This window comes from Terrapene carolina, unplaced genomic scaffold, assembly GCF_002925995.2.
Source record: "Terrapene carolina triunguis isolate 2854851 unplaced genomic scaffold, T_m_triunguis-2.0 Scaffold130, whole genome shotgun sequence".
Lineage (NCBI taxonomy): Eukaryota > Metazoa > Chordata > Testudines > Emydidae > Terrapene > Terrapene triunguis.
Window position 1 is genome coordinate 28,009,715 of NW_020664481.1, and position 21,638 is coordinate 28,031,352.

Genomic DNA, 21,638 nt, shown 5'->3' on the forward strand with positions numbered 1-21,638 from the left:
AAGCACCTAAACTTTAATCTATTCAGGTTTTAGTAATGCATAAGAGATCTACTTCAAACCAGAGATTAAACCCTCAGATTAAAAAAAAGTGGCTCCTTCAAATAGGTCATAAAGTGCGCAGAAAAATGTCTTAGGTGGGGGTGGCGATGCCATACCATCAATTTCTGCACAACCTGGACTTCCATTTAAAATCAAATGAGTGTGTTAACCCTTAGTTGTCAAGAAAATAAAACACTACAAAATTTTCCAATTAAAAACAGGGTATAAAGCAATGCAGTGCTGTTCCTCTCAGCCTGCCCACAGTTCCTCTCCAGCACTTGGCCATATTTTCACTGCAGTTTAGGTCAGTTTTCACTGCTGATTTTCAGAACTATTTGAGCAGCAATAAAACTGGTAATGATGAAGACAGTTTCAGTCTGCTGCGAGCAATAAGAGGTGGAAAATATCAAAGCGAAGCAGGAGGATCCAGACTGGACTGAAGCTGAGGTAAAGTAACTGTTTTTCGCACGCATACCTCACAGAGAAGAGGAGGAAGGGCTAACAAAGAGAGAGAGAGAGTACACTTTCTCCATTACATCAGTCAGAGGGGTTAGTGATTAGGATTCAAATGTATCATACCCCAACGAGTCAGAAGCTATGAAAAGCTAGACATCCTAAGCGGGGTATATGGATGGCTGGAAACCTGGTAGGAAAACGGTAACTACCATTTTCCCAGCAGTTGTGGAAGCTTGGCTTTTTACCTGGCATTGCCAATATCAGTCTTTGGTTGGTGTGTGTAGCCCTCTGATTTAAGTGTGTGAGAAAGGATGGGATTAAGGATTAATGGAATGAATTAGCAAAGAAATAGACATAAAAGCTAGAGAGGTTGTTGGGGGAAGGCGCGGTGGCAAGAAATAGGAGAATGAAGAGGAAAACATAGTGGGGAAAGAATATGGGGAAAGAAAAAGAGGAAAAATGGGAGGGGGGGGGCGCATGTGGGAAAAATAACAAATGAAAGAAACAGTGAAACCAAGAAGGAAAAGAGTGTAAAAAGGCAAGAGACAGCAAGTTATGCTTGTAAAAATTTATTAAATGGAAAGTTGATGGACAGCATCACAATTAAATACAGGACACTATAAAGACTACGGAACAGTTAGATTTCTTTAATTGCAGAGGCAGTGGGTTTTGGGGACACAGGAGCTATTATTCTTCCTGACTAGTAGGCGCAGTCCTTCGGCTAGTAGATGTCAAGTAAACATTCAGCTCAATATCCAAACACAATGTCATCACTTTTGCCTACTGTAAATAAATCACTGCTCCACACTGAGAGGGCAGATTGTTGAAAAGTACAACCACTTCCTGCCAGAAGTGATAAAACCTCAGTCATCAGTGACTGCTTTCATGTGGAAATTTGAGACATCATCCACTTTAAGGTTTGTGTCCATTCAGAAGGCCGAAGAGGGTTAAAAAAAGAAAGCTCAGTTACGGACATGATGCAACAAAATTCAAAATACTTGTAAAAGATGGGAGTTCGTTCATTTCTCTAAGACTATAAAAGATCAAATTAAGGAAAAGTTTATATATTATACACAAAATACATATGCACCTTTACCTTTCTAGTGGGGAGGGAACTTCTTGACCCATTGTATTCTAATTGCAAAGAAATTTGACCCTGATCCATTCAACTCCTGAAAGTTTTTACAAAAAAGTGCTTCTAGCTCTAAATTCAGAGAAAGTCTTTCTGCAGATAGAAAAAAATTCATTTCATTGTGATGAGCAAATGTGACAGCAGTGGAAACCGGGCTGAAAGCATGATAGCAGCAGTATCTGATGTAAAGCACTGGGAACTATAGCCAGGAAGGAAGATCTGAAGTTTGGGGGTTGGAATTTGGGGGGGGGGGGGGGAAAAAAAGAAAAACAGTTTCATTTTCTTGGACTGAAGAATTGCCCTACAAAACAGTAGAAGAGACTTGCTTCTAACTGGGCAGAGGTTTGCCAAAGAAAGTAAGATGTAACAAGAATACTTCTACACTAAGTTAAATGACACATTTTCAGGTGCTATGTACGTTCTTGATTATCAAATCCCTTTGTCCAGTGGTTCTCAACCTGTGGTCCATAGACCATGGGAGTCTGGAGGCTATATCCAAGATTTCCACACAGGTCCACACCTCCATTCGAAATTTTTAGGGGGTCCGCAAATGAATGACGGTTGAGAACCACTGCCTTAGTCATTGGTTGGACAAAAAGTACACAATATCAGAGATGTTGACAATAGCAAAGATGAACCTAAATTTTATGTGCAGGAATAAACTGATATTTTAAAAGCTTTTGTGGTTTTCTCTTGCATAATAGAACTAAATCCAGACATTCTCTCTCCAGGATCAGAGACATTCACATTCTTATTTTTTGTGTTATTTTCATCTTAGTTAAGGTTCTCTTCATTTGAAGAACTAGAATGATAATGTAAAAGTTATTGCTCTTTGTTTCCAGATAAAAATTATGCTAACATGGACTTAAGGTTGAGTGTATATATAGGTATTTTACAGTTACAAAAAACAAACCAGGATGGTATAATTGTCCCTGAAACATATTCTACACCATGGAAATTCAGAGTTAAAATGAAATCTTATGCTAAGATTGGTTAACATGTTGTTGATGTGTTAAGGTACAGAAACGCAGTTAGGTTACCCCGCTGTTAGGTAAACTCTGCCCTGCCACAACACCATGCAATAACCAGACATTATGACTAAAGCATTTTATCATCTGTAGTCAGACAGATTCAACTGATTTTTCCCCCTTCATGGCATGACTACAGGGCAAAGTTAGGTTACTTGGTTATCCCACCTGTGCATTTCCATACTTTAAGATTAAATTTAAAAAGTCCAGATATACATTAACACGGATTTTTCTGCATTTATAATGCTTATTTTGGAATATTACATCATCCTTATATCACATATACTAAGATTAAGTTAAGGTTGAGGATATACAATTTGTGCTTGTGAATTTACTTTTTAATTAAAAATTTCAGACATGAACACTGAATTCAAACCCCAAAAGAGAATGTTTACACGTGATATTTCCTGTAATATGAAGAATGGAAGAATCAACCTTAATGCTTTAAAAATAAATTAATTAAAGAAAAAAAGAAGGTAACTTTTAGGAACAGGATGCCTTGGCTGCTTTATGCTTCTACGGAACAGCACAAAGCAGTCAGAGCGTACTGGCTAGTTGAGATGGATTTACAACTCCCTGCAGCACAAAGCATTCCCCCAGTTTCTCCCTCCCTCCTGCACATCACACCCAAAGTCACTGCTCCATCCTGCACTCCCCACATCCCCCTGTACTCAGAAGCCCTAGTTTTTCCCTTCCTCTCTAATTTCTCTGCTGACAACATCTGGTGCAACAGGTAGGTTTTTGACAGCAAAATTTAGGATTAATGGTAAATGTCTGACATTCTTCATAACTCAGTTTCAGTCCGCAGAGACTGACAGATGATGTCCTACTTCAGATAATTACACAAAAAAATGGCCATTTGGAAAGAGGACACATATCTTTTATTACTCTCAATGTGAGTAAAGCTAAGCTTCCCAAAACAGGGAAGATAGTGGCCCCTAATAGAGGAGAGGGCCACTATCTTTTCTGCTGACTGCAGCTTGGCCTCAGTCCAACTGAGAAAAATCAGACATGGCAGCAATTTTAAGAGGGCACTTCTTCATAGAATTCTCTGTAGCAGATCATTTGTCAGCCTCTGCTGAACAATAAACTTTCAGTTATGAAGAATATGGCAAAAAATTACTATTAATCCAAAAACTATTCCTTCAAATGCAGTCTATGAAGCATACACACATTTTAGTTTTAGTTAGAAGGAAAGTTTGAAAATGTGTTACTGATATCATTAGAGACAAAAGAGCTTTGAGGCCAGTTGCTACAGTTCTTAAAGGACGTATTTTAAAATAAATTTTAACTCAAATTAATGGATTTATTTGTAAATTCTCAGAAAATTATTGTATATTCAGAAAGTGCTGAAATTTTGGGGTGGATACACTGTATTATATATAAACTAAGTGGTAGAATCACACTACTACTTAATTCAACCTCAAACATGGAGCTGCAAACGGTGCCTTCATAATATGCTGAAAAGTTGTGTGTTTTTTTTAAATCCAGCATAGCATGACCAGTCTCTTAAACATCCACCGTTTTCATACGTACTTAGAGAAAAACAACAAAACTTGAATATGGGTGTCCATTTGAAAAGCATCTCAGATTCTCCCTAAAGTCAGATCTTTTACTACTATATGTGGGTATATGCTGCTCAATAAGTGAATGAAAAAACATATGCAGTATGTTTCAGATATTTGTTCAAAGCATTAAAGAGTGTATCAAATTAAAAACAGAAAGACTCATGAAGTTCTCAGTCTTTCCCTCTTTGCCTGGAGGATGAAAGTGTATAAAAGACCTCTTCTGTTGAACAGAATCTCCCATCCACCTGAAAATTCTACCTTGAAAATGCAGACTATTTTCCCCAGAGTAAAAATGGGTTTATTTTATACTCCATAAAAGTAGTCTTATAGGTCAACTTTGAATATATACATAAACTTAATCATTCGGTTCCTCTAGCTCTAAAAATCATCAAGATGGGGTGGCTGAGTTAAGATACTGATACTTGTTAAGAGATTATTCTGTTCCTAAAATGTGCTTTTATTAGTCAAAACAGGTTCAAAATTACTACAAGCTAATACAAACTCTTAGATTACGCTATGACGTAAACTCTGATTAACACAGAAGAATCTGAAAAATAAATTGTTGAAAGTGAAATGTTCTTACTGAATTTTTTTCATTCTGTAAGATACTTGATAAAATGACAAAAGTCAAAAATCAAAAGAATCCTTACCCATGAATTAAGAGTCCATATCCTTTGTGAAGAATTAAGTAACACAGGGTGATGCCTACCCCAAAATAGGTAGTTCATTATCATTAGGGACCTGAAAGTAAAGCACAGTAACAAAAGACAAATCACAATCACACTTCAAGGTCATAACTTAGCATCTGATAATTCAGCTATTGAGTACATCTATGGCATTGATCACTTGGGAAACATGAGACTCTCCATGTATTCATAAATAAGGGAGATTTTTAAAGCAATTTTGCAAATTTCTATTTGCTCACTTACCTAAGATAAGTGAAGTTTTTTTGTTTTTGTTTTTTAATATGACTGGAAAAGGACAAAATGAAAGGGAGACGGACCATCATTGTAATAGAGATGTAGACAGATTTTGTGCTGGAATTTTAAATTTTTTATAACTATTTAAAAGTGCTTAATATAAAAAGTATGATAATTTTCAAGACTGAATAAAACATGTTCTTAAGGGCTGAGGTTTAAACTTGCCAATGCTTATACATTAAACTATTTAGCTGATAGCAGAAGGGAAAGCCGAAGGTTGCTGTGATTACACACCAGGGCTTAACAGATGTATTTGCCAATATCAAGTAATATTGCTGAATTGGGGGAAGTGCACTTACTCGACAGTCATGCTCCAATCCCCCATTGGACATAGCGGGGAGTGGAGCCCACAGAGCCTAGAAGAGGCACCAAATGTGCAAACACACTGCAGGGAAGGGGAGGGGTGAGGGGAGAAGTAAAAGCTTCTGGGATCCCTGGAAGAGAGAAAACACAATGAAGCATACCATTCCCCTTCCCCAATGCTGCGTGGGGAGGAAAAGGGGGGAAATAAGTGGATTTGCATTCTAGATCAATATGCTTTTATAGATAGATTTCCCCATACAAAAACATGATCCTTTTCCTAGGCAAATAGAGCAGCCTTAAATTCTGTTAAATACAAGCCTTCTCAGGAGAGTTTCTCAGGAGATCTTTCATTAACGTACACTCACAAATTTATTAGTGAAGTGTTATTCTTAATTTTATATCTTTTTTTTTTTTTTTGAAACTTCACAGTATTTTAATCAGGATACATGGAAAATGAGTTGTATCTTCCAAACAATGCACAACACAGTTATCAGGATAACAAGAACTGTTTGTCATAAGCTGGTAACTTCATGTTAAAACTGTATTTAGTACGCACTCTTGATATACATGCTGCAAGATCTGCTCTTCTTTTCTCATTTAATAACTTGTAAACGCATTCTAAATTTGGTAGACTGAAGTATGCCTAGCCTACTTACAGGCTGTTCTATGTTAGGAATTCTTGAACCCTAAAAAGATTGATTGTGTCTAAAACAGTTAGACACCCGTCTGAAACATCCTCTAATCTGTCCTCTACTGTCTTAGGTGATATGTACAAATTTTGTACAGGAATATCCACAAAAGTTTCCTTTAGATTTTCTTCTTATACTGCGATTTCATATCACAACAGAAAAAAATCGGAGATCCCTTCAGAGATTCAAAAACCTCTCTTCCCATCTGTCAATCAAGTTCAGATCCATACTTCTAGAATTTAACAGTCAACTATTACTAAATATACAAACAACTTTTCTGAATAATAAAGAGTTAATTGGTTAAGAAGTACTACAAACAGGCTAATTTATAGCATAAGGTTTTGCAATACACCGATTAATGGTATTTTATTTTCAACGTTATTTAATTTAATCTGGAAAAAATAAACCATGATCTTGGAATCAAACGTTGCCCTCCCCACTAGTTTACAAATTAAAAATATCACACTTAGAGATTTCTGCACTTACCAACTGTGGCAAACATCAGCTTGCTTAAATGTTTTGTTATCTGAAACATAGCTGTCAATCACAAATTCTTCCTCAAACTGATTCTGTCAATAACTCAGAACAGGAAAAAGAGGATTCTCACTCCTCAAGCCAAGAGAGACCACTTGCTTGACCAGCCTCAGATATTAAGACAACCATGGAGTATTTGTGGCTTTGAAGAATCTTGTGTTAAAAAGAAAAAAGAAACATAAAAGATGAAGTAATGAGAAAAATAAGGCATTATTAAAGCATTAAAAAGTGTTACCCATGCAAACAGATAGCTCAATGACAATTACACCAATACGTTCATAAAAATAAAATATCTATGCAAAATTACAGAAAGCTGCATGCACACAGCTTAGTCACAGTCAAAGAAAAAATAGGATCCAGCCCATTCTCATATTTCTCGTTTATTTAAGCAGTATTTCTTTACTTTGTGCTGTCAATTAGTTATTTTGCCAAACTTATAGTAAGTAGTTACATGATGCATCAACTCAAAAGGAGTTCAGTAAAGCTTCTGTGATTTCCATTGTTTGCCCTGAAATGTGTGGATGGGGTTAATATGTTGTATATAAATTGTAAGGACCAATTTTATCAACATGAACTGGAATGAAGATTTTTGCCAAACATGGCTCGTTTGAACAAAGCTACCCTAGAAACGACACCTTTAAAAAATGATCTGCCATTACCCAAACAAGGAGGCCAGTATTCTTTTGTAAAATAACAACAACAAAAAATCTTCCTCAGCATACATGTACACATACCTATATTACAAACTGTACAACTCTGAAAATCCCTAACACACTCTTGATGGAGCCAAAGCATCACCATTTCAAAAAATCCTTTGGAACCATAAACAAAAATAATCTACCTTCATTCAATTTAGACTCTCCATATACATTAGTAAAAAGTGGAATATATTATTTATTTCAGTTTATTTGGGATAACCACTCTGCTCCAATTGTAACAAATTGTGATATCACATAAAGCTCATGATAACAGAAAACTGGTGAGTTAAAGACTATTTACTTGTATGTGCTTATGACCAAGAGCTTCTTGTATACAACAGAAGGTTTGATTTCAAATGAGACTACTCCAACGCTGTAGAAAAAACTTGCTGGATTGGAATATTTCTTTGCAAGCACTGGTACCAACACAGGTGTGCGCTTCACCTTGTCAGTAAAGTTGATTTTAACAAGTTGAGATAAGAAGGAGTTAAACAGTCTTGAATATTCTGCTCTTAGAAAAAGGAGACATGCTAATCCAAAACTTCTCCATGGGAGAAAAACTGTCAGGGTCCAAAATTTCAATGGTAAGATTACTGGAAAATGGAGCAAAATATTATCTTATTCTACTCTTTCAAGATTACTTTCATCTGACGTTTCCAAAAATTATCTATGAAGGGTTCTGTAGTCATGATGACAAGTTTCAGGACTCCACATAGTGAATCCTGGTTCACTTTATAACTGAAAGTGAACCAAAGTTCTCCATTTCCTCACCCAAATACAGCTTATCTGAACATGCCAATATGAAGAGAATACTTTTCCCTTGGAAGATCAGAATGAAATATATTCTTTAAGTGACCTGTGTGGAAACCAAGACCTATCATAAGATTAGGAAAACATTTTAATTTGGGGAAGGAGGTAAAAGGTTTATTTGCTTTTATTTAGGATTAAATATGAGATGCTTTGCGTAAGTTTTTAGTATTTATAAAAATAAGTGATAACTTAGGAGACAACTACAGAAGCTTTGCTACACCAGAAATAGATTCAAATCATCATTCAAGTTTTGTCACAAGTTCTGCCAATGCACCTCAAACCTGACCTGCGGTACCCCCATTTCTGCAGTCCAAGATTTTTCCTGAACAATTACGTGGAAGCTGTGTGATATGGACAAATATTCACTAAGAACCAGGTAAAAGCTCTCTCTCTCATTTTCTCTTGTGGCCTAAAACAAGATTTCATTACAGATCTCCAGAGATAAAATAATGAACTACTAACCCATTTCACAATCTAACCTTCTTTCATCATACAACTCTACTAATACACATTAATCTTGACCTTCAGTAACTCTGGTATTCCAGTTTCATGACAGTCCTGGTGAGCTATTGCCAGCCACCAGGTTGTGTGGTGGTTTTCTGAGCTGTGATAATTTTATTACGTGAACAAGGGTGTAAACAAGCTCAAAGGAGAGGCCATATTTATTTTGCTGTTGACTAAGGCTGATTTGAACACAGATTGACAGCACTGAAAACTGTTTACACATAAGCGTAAGTAATTTTCTGTGCAAATTCAGAAAAACAGAATTTCAAGCCTCAATGGAGCTCAAATTAAGGTGCCACAGATATTCCTCCAGATATTACCCTATATATTGTGCAGAACAAGTGCAATTTCAGGCTTCCCTCTCATCATCACATTTATTCACAAGGAAAGACCCACATCTTTGAAATGAAGAGCACATAAAACTTCTCTAACATTATAATAGTGCTCTAATACAGATTTGACATACATGGGTCCCAAACAATGCATTGCAGAAAAGTTTTAGACTTCCTTAATAGATTGCCTCTTTTCTAACTTAAAAACAAAATAAATTCAAAGTGACAGTATCTTAAGCTGTAAGTGAATGCCTTCTTGAATTCTAGTCATCTGAGCACAGCAGTGAACAGATAGGAACACCTGAGCTCTTATCCCATTTTAGCATCAACACCTTTTGTCACAACCTGTTTCACTGCCCCCCCATCAGTAAACTGGCAACACATACCTATTTCACAAGTGGGTTCTGAGGATTATAATTGCGAATTTCTCAGAAGACAAAAGATCTAGATTAGGGACTAAATTTTGTGACTTCTGCAAAATGGTGATAAATATTTTGAAAGACTGTACATTTCAGCCATCAAGAAACACAGACCCAATGCCTGATTCTTTTCACATTTACCCTGGTTTTACCTACAGTTTTATTCCACTAACTTCAATGGCGTTACGCCTGAGGTACTGCAGTATGAGAAGAGAACCAGGCCTACGTTCATTTTCAATAGTATAGTGGTTAAAAATGTCTAATGATTTTTTTAAATAAAAAAAGTTTTAATTTAAATTAGATTTTTTTTTAAATTCTCTATTTAAAATTTAATTTTAAATTGACAACTTATATTAATAAGGCCTTAACTCACTATAATCTACTAAAATAATTTAAACTAAAAACAAAATATAATATGTGATATGTTTGCTGCTAAATTTTAAAGAACGTCAGACCACTGAACTGGTGGAAGTCACTGGTTTAGCACCTGGAACAAGAGTTTGTAGAAGTGCTAAACCAGTTTTTGGACAGCAATAGCCTCTTCCGAAGGTGCAGAGAGAATACTTTCTTTATTTCAATTTATTCAACTAGTTTAGTTCAATGACTGCCTCCTTCAAAGCTGAGAAACCAACTGGGAATTGAAAACGCATGAAAAAATGAGATCTACTAGTTCTAAAATCTTGAAGGACATGGTGACCAGCCACAGTCAGTTAAATTCACTAACTACAGAAAAAACTTCCTTTGCTTAATAAATCAGTTTGTTTTCAAGGCAAAACACGTTTTGATAAACTGTTTTTCCCTTATGTATCCAGCACAAGTAGTATTAAATTTAAAATGCCATTTCTGTGCATTTAAAATTCAATTTGAGTTTCCATCCAATTAGAGCATGACACAAATTGCAAGTAAAAAAATTAAATCTAGTAAATAAGAAATGCATCATTCACTATTTTCTAAGAATTAAAAGGTAAGAATGAAGAACCTAAATAAATGTAAGGTAAGCTATGCAATTGCTTAAATAAATATATATAGATATAGTGTATCCTCCTGGTTAGCAAAAAGCAGCATTAAATTTAGTGTAAAGGCTATATTTAGTTGCAATCAACATGTTTTAATGGTTGCCAGCCAGTGAGAATCAACCTTTCTTCAGGAAAATAATGAAAAAGTGCATGCAAAACATGATTAAAATTGATTATTTAAATCAAGGTTTCCTGCATGTTCATTTAAATTGATTCAAATTGGCAATTTAAATCAACCCACCCTGTACAGAAATGACAGCAAGTTCACGTTATTCATATTATTAAAGGGGTAGACTATTATGTCATTATATGTAACAGAAAGTCTTCAGAAGCTATTACAAGTTTTTCTCTTATGAGGTTCAGTAATGTGTTAATCTTTAAAATAATTATATGAGATTATTTTTATTATATGAGATTATTATTATTTTATTTACTAGTAAAAGCCTATGCAATTTTCTAGAATGAACTTTGGAAGACTATCTAAACTTCTAATATATTAAGCACAGAAAACTGTTTTTATTCCTCATGTGACATAAAGGAGAGTAGTTAACACCACACTGAAGGAGGAGATCAATTTGGTACTCACTGTTAGTAAATTTTCTATTAGCTATATAAAGCACAGTCAAAATTGGTATTTGGCCACAAGAAGTGAATGGGATGGCCGCATCTTGTGATGGACTCTGCTACTTTTTATGTAGGTACAAACTTTGAAATGGTTAATTTCATAAATTAAACGGTCCTCAAGTGTCAGTGTTTTTGAGGTCAAACTAGATGATCACAAATATCCCTTCCGGCCTTTAAAACAAAACAAAAAGGTAAACAAAAAAAAAATCAATGACTATCAAAGTTATGATCTACAAATTCACTCATAGTTATATATAGTAGCCAAAGATGTTAATATCAGACATCTGTTTGGTGTGCAGGCTGAATCAAGTTGGAGGTCTCAGTACAACTGTTGTCCACATCACACTGGCACCTTTGTTGTCAAACAAGCCAAGAACTGAGTGAAACTGAGGACAGAACCACCTTCTCACCCCAAGTATGTTCCCTCCAGTTTTATAAATGAAGCATGGTGGCAGGGCAACATGAAAAAGAACTTTAGTCTCAAATGCTGCAACACAAACACCTTAAATGAGCTCTCACTAAAATGTAGTTGAGTATCTAGCTGCACGTGCACCGTGCTGAAAATATACCAATACAATAAAATAAACTCAGCATTTCTAAATATTTACACCTCTCTGTGTATGTTATAGATTAAAATGCTTAAATGCCTAATGTGTGCTTTCACTTGCCACATTGCTCTAATACCACAATTTATTTTTGTTTGTGTTTTACAGTTCAATATTCTACAAGTTCCTCCAACATGTGATCTTTTTAGATGGCAAAAGCAACTAGCTTTTTTTATGTATTCGTTATCAGAATGTTGCACAAAAAGAGAAATACCCAGAATTTACATTAAAAAGAAGAGTCTCTACATTCAGATAGCCAGTGGCCAAACAAGTTCTCTCTTGCCTATATGAACTGGCCAGAGAAATAAAAAATGATCAGCACACTCTGATCATATTTGAATTAAGTGCTAGCAACCCATATTGTGGTTATTGCATCCCTGCAAATTTAACATGGTGAAGGTAAAGAAAAGTCTTCCCTCCTTCCTCTTGCTGAACAGGAGAAATGCCCCTCAGGGAGTCCAGATGACAGTGGGATTCCAGCTGTCAGTTCTTAGAACTCTGGACTCACAAAATCCCATGGCTGGGCTTTGGGTACATCAATTAAGGTGACTTCAGATCCTTCAAGTTCCTGAAAGCCCTGCCTCTTGTCCAGGAAAGAGGCTGATTGGGAGAAAGGGGAAAACAATGAAATCTGAGCCTGAAAGAGAATGAAATTTCCTTAAGTGTATTGAGCAGTCTGCTCCTTAGTCTGAAAGGGACTGTGGCTGTAACAGGAATGATCAGAGAAGTAAACTGAATGAAACAATCTATAAAAAGTAAGAAGAGCAAAGAAAATTTACTCAGGACTCAGTTTGTGGGTAGCATAGGAATCACAACTATTACTCAAGTCTGGATCTGTAAAAAGCAACAGAGAGTCCTGTGGCACCTTTAAGACTAACAGATGTATTGGAGCATAAGCTTTCGTGGATGAATGCCCACTTCGTCGGATGCATGCTTATGCTCTAATACATCTGTTAGTCTTAAAGGTGCCACAGGACTCTCTGTTGCTTTTTACAACTATTACTGTAACCCAGAACTGTGCAGGACCAAACTAGAACACTGCATTCTCCTCCTTCTGTTCCAACTTCTGTTCATCATTCCTTCCAAAATAATGCAATGCTCCAGAGTCTAAACATTTACATGAGGTAGACACAAGGACTTATACAGCAGGCCTGATATATGGGAGACAAGGCAACACATTAAGGAATCCTACCTGATAAGCTCTGCTAAAATTGTGTGGATGACCTATTCATTTTATAATATTTCAAGTAGGAGTTGTAGTTTACATTAAATGAAGTTTGTAGCAAAATGTTAAATGAATAAATAATACAAAATCAAGAATTGTTAGTGCTCCCCACACTCGGATGGAGGGCTGGAAGCATGTTGAAATTAAAACATACCTATTACCTAATGTCACAGGAGTAGAGCAGTATAATAAAATTGTGTCAACCTCATTTTTAATCTCGCTAAGTCACTGGCTCTTGTCTATTTTATAGAAAGGAAACACATGAACAAGGTCTGCTTTAAGGCTTTCATAGTCTCCGTGTGATGGTCCAAATCAGAGCACTTCACAGATACAATCACTAAAAACATATTTTCCCCCACTCTGAGCTTTCATCATTTACCTAATCAAAAATGACTAGGAACTCATGGCTTGATTTTCAGAAGCCCTCAGCATCCACTGCTCCTGTTGAAGTCAGTGGGAGCTGAAGCTACTCAGCATCTTTTAAAAATCACATATCTTTAGTCATAATAATGATGGACAGGAGTCCAACAAGTCTTTGGGAGGCAAGTTGGGCTACTCTCCACTGTAAAGATTTATTAGGAGCTTATATACCAAACCATTTGCTGACATATGTGGCTGAATACTAACAGCTTAAGCAACACTGACTAACTTAATGATCTTAGCACCTTTGAGTATATCTTTATACTCAAATTAATGAAGACAAGTTTGGCATAGTATTTCCCAATTTGTTTCCAATGTCATGCAATGCACAATTGGTAAACCGCATATTGTGATGTTCCTAGAATGGCAAAATATTGATTGTTGCTGACAAGCTTTTGTTGAAGATATCCTATAAGTAACAGTTTCACTATGAAGAAGTATTTTTCCTGTGGATGGTTAATTGTTATGATATCCATGACTGTCAAAAGCACAGCTCTGTGAATTGCTTATGTGAGAGTAAGAATTTATTTTTTATGTTCATGTGTTAAAAAAGGAATTTAAGTCAGTAGTGTTTTGCAGCCCCATCAAGCAGGTGTGTCTGAACAGTTAAAGAATTAGCAGATGCCTACAAGCAGGAACATATCAGGTTGTCTTTTTGGATGGAGACCATATGACTATCAGGAAATAAGCAGGGTATTATTTTGCTCTCCCACTTAGGTAATTATCAAAATCTGAAGTAAAACACATAGGTTGTAAGATTTTGTTTACCACTTGAAGGAAGTCAGCACAAATATAATATAGGCTATTTCACCTATAAATATAAACAAAAATTCACAACCCTTGCTAGATAGAAACTCTGTAACTGCTCAAAGATATTAAAGGAAGTAGAAACTATTTACCTACAAAGTCCAACATAGTCTTTCCGCTCAGAAGTTTTCAGTTATGATTACTATTAAATTAAATGAAAAAGGGGGGATAAAGCTTGCACCTAACAAACTGGTGTTTCTGGACTGGCACAGAAGTGAAATGGGGTACAGAAACCTCCTATGACAGACAAGCCTACTTTTCTTGTGGTGGAGGTTCAGAGACAACTACTTTTAAAAGCGAAGTCACAAGACCTCAGAGAAAAGGGGCAGAGGAGGTCAGAACCCTTTCTAGCACTATCATGGCTGTTGCAGCATTATATTTATTAATCCTTCCCTTTTTTCTGTCTGCAGTCTCCATTTTCTCCCCAGCAACCATGCCTGCTGGCCCAAGGCTCTTCAGTCTCTCCTCTGCAAGAGACACCAGATCTGTCTGTATCTCCTCATAGTGAGGTGATACAGCTTTCATTAAAGTTTTTAGTTACTATGGATATGGTCTTTTGCATGCCAAAGTGAATAAGGAGGGTGAAAACCTTCCTAAGAGATGAAGGCCTTGATGTCACCTTTGCAAAGAGAGACTTCTTGAATGTTCTCTTCCTCCCCTCCCCTCCCACCAACCTGTCTGGGAAGATAGGTTTTCTTCCACACCATCCTGTTTGCAGTAGATCCCTTCGCCTCAGCAGAAAGCTGTCACAAGCCTCCCGCCTTCAGCAGAGACACACACTCTCCTGACATATATTGTTCCAATCCATCTAACACACCCAGGAGGAAGATAGCCTCAAATGACCACCCTGCTATCCCAGGGACCAGCTTAACCCCCCTCCTCCCCCACCTTGCCTATTAGCAACCCCCACAATCTGCACTCCAAACCCCTTTTAATCTGCCGAGGGGAAAAGCAGCTTCCCATCCCCCGTCCCCGCCCTGGCCTCCCTGCCTGGTGGAGAAGCCAGGTCCGCTGCCCGCACCCCAACGCACACCCCTCCTCTGCCTCACAGGCAGCCAGCTCCAACACGCCCCCTTGCCCAGCGTGCAGCCAGCTCCGTTCCGCTCGCTTCCCCCCCGCCCAGGGGGCAGCCAGCTCCAACCTCAGCCTCCCTCTCTGCCTGCACCGCCCCGCCCCCGCCCTCTCAGCGGGCAGCAGCTCCAAGCTCGCCAGTCTTCCCCCGGCCGCCTCGCCCACTTGCCGGATGGGCAGCCAGCTCCCATCCCTCTCCCTCCGCCGCCTTCCTGCCCGCTGGGGACCAGCCCCCGCCGACCTCCCGTACGCCGGGGCCCGGCTCCAACCCAGCCCCCGCCCCTCCACCCTGCCTCCGGCCCAGGCGCGGCCGGGGGAGGGGGGCGCCTGGTGGGTGCGAGGGGCAGGGGCGACCCAGACTCTGCCGTCGCCCCGCGCCTGCCCTGCGAGGGGCGGAAACAGGCTCAGCCTAGGCAGGGCGAGAGCAGGCCCGGCCGCGCCGTCCCCTCGCGTGGGCGGGGGGGGAGCCGGGGCCAGCCCGTGGCTCCGGCACCTGAAGCGCGGCCTGCTCCGGGGGCGGCGGGGAGCAGCCAGTCCCCTCGCACGCACTCACCGCCGGGTTCGCCATTACGCGGCCGCCTGGCCGGCACGCGTGGGGAGAGATGCCCCGCGCCTGACAGCTCCCTGCCTCGGCCAGACTACGGGGGAACGGGGCGGCGGCGGCTCCCCTCCCCCCTCGGGGAATCCCCCTGCCGCTCCGGCCCCGCGGGGTGCGCAGGCAACCGCTGGCTGGGGGCACCACTTACCGGGTGGCTGGCACAGGCCCGGGAGGAGGAGCGGGAGGAGGCGGCGCGGCGTGATTTGCTCTTCCCCCGCCCGGGCAGGGAAACAGGAGGGCTATTGGCGAAGTTTCACTAGCTCCGCGCCGCGACCCCACCAGCCCCAGCGAACCCGAGGGGACGGGCTGGGGGGGGCACATTTGCATATTTGTCACCCACTCGCTGATTGGCCGCCCGGCCGGGGCCGCCTCGGCTGGCTGACACGGTGCCTCCGCTGGAGGGAGGGAGGCAGGCAGGGAGGAGAGCGGGTCTGCGAGCCGGGGAGGAGTGAGCGAGCGAGGGGTGTGAGGAGGGGAGGAGGCGGCGGCGTGGGGTTGGGAGGAGCGCGCGAGTCTCCTTCTCCTCACGCTTCTACAGCCCGCAGGGGCGGGGGGCGCCGCCCTGGGCGGGGAGGGGGTGGGGCGCGAGCGTCCAGGCAGATGAAAGAATCAGAGCCGCTGATAAAATGGTGCGTGAGAGCAGCGATGCGCTGATCCAATATGGCCCCCTTCACTGACAGAAGCCAATCCCGGGCGCGTTTACTCTGGAGGTTCCCGCAGAGACCTGGATGCTGGGCAGGCCCCGCTGCTGGGGAAAGCCAAGGGGCGAGCGCGGCGCGGCGCTCCGGCGGACAGTGGCGCCCTCTTGCAGCTGCGGGCGGCCGCGGCCTCGGCCTCCTTTCCACCCGCCGGTCCCAGCCCTGCTGCCATGGCTCGCACCTGCTGTGCCAACGGGCGGGGAGAGGGGACAGGGGTTATCCCCTGGGGTAAGGACCCCTTCGGCTCACGTGCAGGCCCGTTAAATACCGACCGCCTCATCGCCCACCCCACAGTTTTCCTCATCAAAAACTCCCGTGGCTGTCTCCTCTAGAAAGCCCGGGGCACCCCGCTGCCTGACGAATGCAGCTGCAGGGGGGGACATGCTGCGTGCGGCGGAGTAAATCCTTTCTGCGTGACGCTGCAGCTCTGGCGAGAGGGGCAGAGGCTCCGCCGGAGGTGTTCTCTGCTCCCAGTTACTTCCCTGCAGCAGGGGTGCGCTGTGGCTGTGCCTGACGTTTAGGTTCAGTAAGAAAGCTGCACTAGTGTTTCCACTTCATTTTAAACTAAGAAAGATACTTACCTCTTCTTGGTTCCCAGGGTCCAGGCGTAGGAAAGGTGCATACTAGACAGAGTGCTGACCTCAGCCTCAATACTCATACTCGTTTAAGGCCACTTTTTTAAAGGGCCTCCATCACTGTGCTAACAATTGTGACAGTATATATATTTCTACATGCAAAAACAAACAAAAAAAACCCCACACATTTGTAGATGCACATTATAGTTCTTTAAAATTGTGCTAATGCCCACCCACTTTTGTAAAGCTCTGAGAAATATGGTTGAAAAATGTGATTTAAGGACAAAATTAAACAGACAGTACTTGATGTACAAATACGTTTTTTATGTGCATCATTTACTCGAGGACATTGGAAAATGTGTCTTAAATTATAGGTCTCCACACCAAGAAATTAAGCTACAGTTTCAACTCTCTATGATCCGTGGATTCTCCTGTCTGAAATGTCTTCCATCCTCAGCATTTTTGTCATTAGTCCATTAACAAAATATTTTATATACCTGATACCATGTATAATATTTATGTATCACAATGTCACTTTAAAGAATGGATCATGCACTTTCTGAATAGCTCAATTAAATTTCAATATATGCATATTGGAATATTATATGGGTCTTAATTTGTTGTACTTGTTTGTATATTAATTTGAGACAAATTTTAAATGTGATATTTGGATACCCCTACTTCAGTAATTCTTTTTCCTTCAGTAAGGAAAGGTTTTAATCCTATGTAAAAGTTTCTAAGCTTGTAAATTCTCCGCTACGTACTAGTCCTGATGAATTACCCCCATTTACTTCCTAATCCCACTCCCACAATATCAACTGCTCCTTCCATACAATATTTTGGGAAATAACATAGCAAGTTTTTCCAATGATTTCTTATCTCCCAAAAGAAATGAACCAGCACTCCACTCACTCATCCCTCAAAGCAAAATAGATAAATGAACAAACTTACATAGGGAGAGAAAGCATGTATTATTTTATAATCATTTCAAATTGCCATTAGTCAGCCAGTTGTCCCACTTCTGTAATGTGGCTGTCAGCACCATTATAATTTTGGTAAATGTTCTCAGAGCTGTAGCCAGGCAGAATGGTAGAGCCTTAAACTAAAAATACTGGCCCAGAATGGCATAACATGTGAGTCACTAGTACAATTGAAGATTAGGAACATGGAAATAGTCACTTTGTATTTTGCTCACTCATTGCCTGGATGAACTGCAAAGACCCCATTTGGAAGCTTGATGCTCTGAATAGGAAGTTCATCTTCATAAAGTCTAAAAAATGCTTTATTGTTTTCTTGATGGAGGAACCTACAATTCTGGTCCTCTAGGACTTAAACAATGGTTTCAGTCTTCAACTGTTGGTTCAGGGTGTTTTGAATCCCTTCCTTTTTGTATGGGTTGGAGGTGGACAAATTTGTATAACATTGATTCAAAGGTTTGATACCACCTCTTATGATAGAACCAATGTACTATGATTTCCAGGAACCACTGGTTCACCATTATTTGAATTCATGTGTTAAAGAGGACCACTGTCTTGGTCTGAAGCCCACTGAAGTCAAGGGAAAGATTCCCAGTAGCCACTGGGCTTTGGATCAGTCCCTAGAGTCCATTAGTGGCCATATGGAGTACACTCTGGCTAAAAATCATGGTGTCTGAAGAGCATGTAATAGTTGGGGAAGGAGGTGGGGTTAGGGAGAGAGCTGATGAGCAAACTGTGGCTGAAGGTGCAAAAGGTGGCAAAACATTGTCTGGAAATGATAGGCTTATAAATGAAAATTAAACAATGTGGGGACCTTCTGCTGGAATTGCATTCTGGCTGCTACCCTCTACCCTAGCTGTGCCTTCCATTCTACCTTATGCTAGGGAGCTGCTGCACTTTAACTTTAAGCAGTAACTAGCAAAGGGACTGCAATCAGGGATTGCTGAAAAGAGTTTCTCAGGATGTGAGAGCTTACTTGGAGCAGTAACAGTCATAAGGTTTCTTTCTAAGTAACAATGAGGGCAATTAAGCAGAGAGGAGGTCTTTTCTGGCTCTCTCTTGCTTGACTGAGTTGTCATTTGAATCCCAGCACATGTAGAGCTACTGTAGGCTAGGGAGCCAAGCATTTCTAAAAGGCCAGAAACCTCCAAGAAAAATGCCTGCAGTTGGAGTGGCAAAGGGGGAAGGCAAAGCTTCAAGTAACGAAATGCTTTCCTAGCTGTAACTCCAGACAGCAGGAGGTCTGCACACTCTTGAAACTGCCAAGAGACATACTGAACTGGGAATTTTCCCAGAAGGAGAGTCCAAACCTCTTCATAACTGACAAGTCCAGCCTCCTGGCACTGCAAGCAGAGGAAGCACCACTGAGGGAATGACAAATCTGGATATAATGAAGAACACGTGTCTATAAAGAGGGTTTTTAAACATCAATGGCTGGAGCTTGGCTGGTATTAATCTGTGTAGTTCCACTGACTTCCAGTTGAGGATCTGGCTCCAAAACTATATCACTTGCACCCACACAACTATAGGTGAAAAATCACCTGTGCCTTTTTGAAAATGTGGCATTACAAATAACTTCATAAACTCATCAGCATTGCTATTCTTTACAGCTGCAACTCTTCTCTCCTGAAAAATCCTAACTTCTTTTTTGTAATTTTGTCATTTCATATTCAGAACTCATCTACTGTATATTCCTCTGGTCTAGCTGTTTGCTGTCACACTACCACATATGCCAATATAAGCATTATTTAATTAATGAATAATTGTTGATCTATTGTGCCTAAGAGATGAGCAAATTATAGAAATGGACATAAATGTATAATTCCTTTTATTGTACAAATTAGGAAAATATAACATAATACAGAAAGGAAATTATATGCCACAGAACCAATTTAATAAATTCTTGCTTCCTAAGGCATAAATATATTGGAGCAGATTAGATGGATTTAATTCAATTGCATGTAGTGAAATTAGATCATTACTAGTGTAACTCTCAAATGCTTGTATATTATGACCTTAATAACTTGACCCTCAGAAAATAAATAGTGTTATGTTAGCAACTATTTTTGGCAACCAGAACTGTAGGCACCTAGACACAAGCTTTCTTTGACCCCATTATTGCACACAGGCAAAATGGGTATTTTTACCATCTTTTTGGTAGTAACTGTATAATCCTATTTTAAATGTTTTGTGCCTTGAGTCAATAATTGAAACTTTTCAATGGTATGTCAAAGAGATGACCTTCTTATGACTTATTCTTCAAATTCTTATTACCAAAGCAAACAGATGTCTTGCCTATATTGCTAATTGTATCTTACACTACTAAAGGGAATAGTCTTTAAAAATCTAACTTTTCAATATTTATGCCCACTGTTTATTTTCACATTTCAGTTTGGAGAATGAAAATAAAGTCAATTTCACTTTTGTTTAGAGTCAGTTTTTGTGCTGCAATATTTGCTTTTCAAACAAGACAGTCCTGGGATGTATTTCTTTGAAGACAACCCTGTCTTCCTTGATACATTAACATTTTATTGGCTAAATTTTGAACCACATAAAGCTAGCAAAGTCTATTTTTTAAAGAACTTAAAGTAGACTGAAGTAATCCAATGGGCTTTGGATCAGGCCCTTATAGAAAGTGAGATTCTTAGGATATTACTCCTATATGGTGAAAAATCACCCCTCTGCAGAGGATCAGTACATGGCCAATTCAAAATACTCGTGTTGATTTTAATGCAATATTGCTAACCTCAAGCAAAAATGATGAATCAAGCCCACCCCCTACAATCATGACTGAATTGAGAAAAAAAAAAAACCACTATACCTTCTAGGCTTATTTACCTTCTGGTTTTTGAAGCTTTACAGTACAATTGGGTCATGTTTTCAAACTTCTCAGTAACCATAAGGGCCAGAAGCTTTCATTATATTAAAAATAAAATGAATGGTGTGATTTTAATAGTTACATGACTAAGAGCTGGGTTTTCAAGAAAAACCACACGGTTGTGAGACTTGCCAACTCTCACCATTTTATTGCAATGCTATTGTAGGGCCTAATTCAAAGTTCATTTACATTTACAGAAAATTTGAGGATGAATGACCAGAGTGGTCTATTCTGATAATTGTGGCTAGGATCTCCAATCATCCCCTGTTAAATAACTCAATAGTATCAGCTTCTTCAGCCTGCTTACTTTCCCACAAAATTAATTAGTGTCTTAAGAATGATCAGAAGCAGGAAAACTAGTATTTGTATTTAAAACAAAACTGCTCAGGCAGTAATTGAAACCTGCAGTACCCTTCAGACCAGTGGCGTAACCACAAGCTCACCTACACACATACTTGTTTTCTTCTGTAAAATGCTTTGAGATCTGTGGATGAATATCTGGAAGTTCTAAGTTATCACTTCTCTTTATGAACTTCAGTCTGTGCTCACTTTCAGATTGATGATTTCTTGTTTGCACTCATACTTCTACTCCCACTCCTACCAGTCATAGCACAGGGGTGATAATTTGCTGGGAATAGTTATGGCAAACACT

General features: G+C 39.7%; 1 protein-coding gene across 3 annotated transcripts in view; it reads right to left on the reverse strand.

Moving 5' to 3' along the window:
- Nucleotides 1-16,131, reverse strand: part of CHD9 (chromodomain helicase DNA binding protein 9) — a 180,955-nt gene extending 164,824 nt beyond the window's left edge. For 2 of the 3 annotated variants that reach the window (XM_026652907.1, XM_026652903.1), the window contains exons 1-3: nt 16,007-16,131; nt 6,682-6,882; nt 4,874-4,964 (exon numbers count right to left, since the gene is read on the reverse strand). The gene's annotated coding sequence lies outside the window, so the exon portion shown is untranslated. Of the gene's footprint in view, nt 1-4,873; nt 4,965-6,681; nt 6,883-15,813; nt 15,869-16,006 lie in introns of those variants that run through there. The other variant, XM_026652904.1, reaches the window with a different exon arrangement.
- Between the last annotated feature and the right edge of the window lie 5,507 nt (nt 16,132-21,638).